Source organism: Cephus cinctus, unplaced genomic scaffold, assembly GCF_000341935.2.
Source record: "Cephus cinctus unplaced genomic scaffold, Ccin1 Ccin1_scaffold1583, whole genome shotgun sequence".
Lineage (NCBI taxonomy): Eukaryota > Metazoa > Arthropoda > Insecta > Hymenoptera > Cephidae > Cephus > Cephus cinctus.
Window position 1 is genome coordinate 350,094 of NW_014333889.1, and position 4,588 is coordinate 354,681.

The window sequence follows — 4,588 nt, forward strand, 5'->3', positions numbered from 1 at the left end:
GACCCCCTCCCACCGAACAGATGAGGACCAGGGAAATAAGCGCTTGGACCCTAATAAGCATTGACCAGCCGACCCCCGACTACCTCGTAATTGCAACTGATAACAATGCATTGCGCGTGCTCCACTGATAATGTAGATAGAGCCCGGTATCTTTTTTTTAACTCAACCGAGGTATCAATGACTATCAGCTAAATAATAATACGTAATACAACGAGCGTCCATAAGACGCGGTTTGATCTTAGGCATAAGGTGATACGTCACTGATAACGATAATAATAACAATAATTGCCGAAACTGCAGATCCACTCGTATCGGCTTCAAAATGATCTTCAGATGCGATCTATCCGCTGATTCATGGATCGCGATCCATGGATCATCGTGATTGCCAATGTGCCTTCTCGATTCTATTGACTCTTTCTCGAACTTCCCTCTCTCTCTCTCTCTCTCTCTCTCTCTCTCTCTCTCTCTCTCTCTCTCTCTCTCTCTATGTATATGTATACTATACATAACGCCATCCTTTTCTCAATTGATTTGACTGTCGATTACCTCACGATCCATCCGACCGCTGCGCCTCTGTTAAAATCTGCCAATTATAATAAAAGTGAATTTTCTTGATGATTCGATGATAACGATTGCTATGATAACGCTGTTTATGTCTCTTATCGTGGTCACTCGTGCGAGCTAACAAACAAACATCTAACACCGAAGTTTCCAGCCGCTGGTGCGTTATGGATATACGCTGTGTGTATATGCATATACAAATATATACATATATATATATATATACATATACATATATGTATATTTTTTAAGAAGGGTAGTTCTCAGGACTATTTGTCTTGAGTATTGGCAGTTGTGAATATACTGTCAGAACCATAAAGCGGCACTCGCTTTCCGTTGCAAGTGCCACGCGCCCTCATAACTACCCTTTGACAAGTTTATATACATATGTATATCGTCAGTATACATATATCTGTATATGTGCATATAGTATATTTTATATATATATATATTGATAAAAATTAATTACGTATATAGATCGTATAATAACGTCGTTTTCTCGTTTAGTACGTATAAAAACACCGTACATTACGCTTGGCCCTTTTATACATTTTCGGGCGAATTTCTCGATCGAATTAATCGATTGATCGATTCAACTGACAGATTTCACTTAAATGTTCAACGGCTGACTAACACGTCATTGACCATTGCCGTATATAGTGTCCAGTGTGCGATAGACCCATTCTGAGCTCGCCCAGGCATCGTCTGTAAGTAAGTAATCGGGATCAATGAGATCGAACGATTCGCGTACGATATATCGCAATCGAAGAAAGATCGATCGATCGATCGTCGCTCGAGTCGGACGATCGTTAAAAATTATTATCAATAAATATAAAAAATTACGTTGAAGAATCCTCATATTTGCAAATACAGGAAGGACGTACTTTTTTTCCAACTTTTCTTTGGGTCTTATTTGCTCTCTTTCATTTTCTCTTCTTCGTCTTATTCTTCTTGTCTCTTTCGCCTTCACTCGCTCATTGTCTCTCTCTCTCTCCCTCTCTCTTTCTCTCTCTGTCTATCTCTTGATTAAATCCACACTGTCGCCTTGTCGATTTTGACAATTTTTACCAAAAAATTTCAGTCGGCTCGGATGAAGAGCGCAAGGGGCAAGAGGGGAAGGATATAGAAAGAGCAAGAGGGACGAGGAGGAGATAGTTGAGAATAACCGAAAAAAAAAAGAAATTTTTAATAAAAAAATTTTTTTACAATAAATCTCCCGATCGTGAGCGAGTGAACCATCGCCACGAGAGCAATGCCTGCCGAATAAATCACAAGGGTTGAAAGGTATAATGACGGTATAAGGAAACGAAAAAAAAAAAAAGTGAGTGCCACAAAATTATACTCAACCGAGTATAACAGGCCGCGAGGGTAGGATTCGTTACTGTCGAGCGGAGTTTACATAGCGGCGACAGTGAGCTCGATGACTGGGAATGACTAATAGCGAATTGCGCGTGATCTCTGTTTCAGTCTGAGCCCGAGCGTAGAGAGAAGCTCGCTAAATCGACCAAAAGGTACTTTGTGATTGGTTATGATGTTACGTATATATTATACATACATATATATCTCCTATATCTATCTATTGATACATATATGCATACGTTATGTAACCGTATACAATATATACAATACTGTATACATGAATACAATAAGTACAAAGAGAGAAGACGGGACCGTGCGTTCGCCTGCGCGTCGGGTTACGAAATCAGCCATTAAGACTAAGTAACACAGTCAAAGACAACCGTTCACCATCGTCATCAACGCCATCTACCTTTTCTTGATCCGAACCAAGAAGCCCGCAGCAAGCGAGCGCACGACCCGAAGTGTGAGACCGAGATATTAAATAATTTTAATAACAATAACAACAATCAGAATAAAAGCAAGGTATCTCGGTACCATGCTTCGAATCACTTCGATCGGTCCATCGCGTCACATAATCCGTCACCTCCCTTAATCTCACTTCGATCCCATCTTCTCTCTCGTCTCTCGAAACGATTTGAATTTCCCGCGTAAATTCGAGAATTCACTTTTAACGATGCTTTCATGAATTTCGATATATGCCCTCTTACGATACGTATTTAAACGAGAGTTGTCAAGGGACGAGAGCAACCACCCATTCCGCCCCCCCCTCCTCCTCCTCTTATCATCATACTCAATGACTGTGATAGTACACCTAGTGGATTTAAAAAAAAAAAAGAAAGTACACGGTGTCTCGCTCTTTGACCCGTGCACCCGCGATGCCTTCTCTAACACGGTAGTTGCTGCATTTCTCTTGAATTCACATCACCTTCGCATTATTATGACGTACTATATACTATACTATACTATACTATACTATACTATACTATATCGTAGCGGATGCTTGTCATGTTGTTACGTCCCAAACCAGTGTAATCACAATTTCGCATATTTACATATATATATATAACTGTATTTGTTTCCTTTTCTCTCTCTCTCTCTCTCTCTCTCTCTCTCTCTGTCTGTCTCTTTTTCTCTCCCACTATCACACTGTTTGACTCTCGTTCTGTCAGTGCCTACCCGTCTGCCCGTCTGCCCGTATTAGACAACGTACGCGGCTTCCCGCGAGTCCCTATCAGCAGCGATTCGCATCTCATTTCGCATGGTCTCGCCGTTAGCCGTTAGACGTCAGCCGTACGCCGTGACACGCACACGCTCTCACCGCACCGTCAGCCGTCAGCCGTCAGCCGAGAGTCGCCGGTGTTCCTTGTCTAGTCGCGTCCCTCGGGAGTACGTGTACACTGCCTGCTCCCTCGGCAGGTATAACAGAGGAGCGTTAAAGCCAACCAGCATCGACGCCGACGTCTGACTGTGAAACGGTAAAGCTCCGTGGCAGGAGGGCCAAAAAACAAATCACGAAACTTATCCTTGTTATACGTCGATGTTGCATCTCTGTGCTCTTATTAGCCGCCTGCAGCTCTATGTGTGTATACAAGAAAAAAAAAAAAAAAAAAAAAAAAAAAACCATTTTGGCGCAAAACACATATATATATGTATATATATACACTCTTTACCGTATCCCCGTATGACCTTAAGGGACCGGTGACCCTATATGCGATTTCCGTCACACCGCGCACGTCATCCCAATCTACTGTGTGTTCCTTATCGTAATTTCTCGCTCTTTTTCTCTGTGTCTTTAATTATTCATACTTTTTTACGTATCTTTTCATCTGCCTAGCCGTACCCATGTAACACGCCTGTTATACGTCGTATCTCTTGATATATCCACAGTAGACTCTACCTCTTTACAAAACATATGTGTGTTTACACGGCCAAGCTGTCGCGATGTCAATATGCCAAAAGTTCAAGAGACCCTCGTTCCCGGAAGAGTGCACGAAACGAATGTGCACGTGCGGAACGAAGGAACCGGACCGCCGCCACTAAGGCAGTTCGAACTAAGCGCGACCGGGGATTCCCCGGGTTAGCGCGCGCTACCAGGACCCCGACAAGGAACGAAACGATTGGCAAGGTATTGGACGGACAGTTACGTGGACGCCAGTTCTCGAGAGCTGGTGTACGCTCGTTCCAATTTTCTCTCTTTCTCTCTCTTTGTTAATCATTCTCCTCTATCTTCCTCTCTCTCTCTCTCTCCCTCTCTCTTACTCCATTACTCTCTAAACACGCCAGAACTGCTCAAAACTTCGCCAGTCCCCGCGAACCTTCGTGACTGTCCGTTCAGCGATCCTTTCAATCCTTCAGGTTCATTCACACGTATGCGTCCGTCTATCTGTCTGTCTGTTATCTTGCCACCCCTCCCCCCACTCACTTATCATCACAACCCTTATCATTCGTTCACGTACTTTACTATTTATTATCTCAAAGAAAAAAAAAAAAAAAGCACAGCTTCGACTCAGGCCGAAACGACAGTCGCAAATCGCAATTACCGATCGCGGATCAATCGAGACTGACGATCGACGACTGCTACTGGAATTGCCTGATCCTTACGACGATCAATAACTTGTTCGGACGACTAGATATTTTGAAAAAAAAAAAAAAAAAAAAAAAAAAAATT

General features: G+C 42.6%; 1 protein-coding gene across 2 annotated transcripts in view; it reads left to right on the forward strand.

Moving 5' to 3' along the window:
- LOC107273381 (nuclear factor 1 B-type) overlaps positions 1-4,588 on the forward strand; it is a gene marked incomplete in the record, with an annotated part of 29,762 nt that overhangs the window by 17,431 nt on the left and 7,743 nt on the right.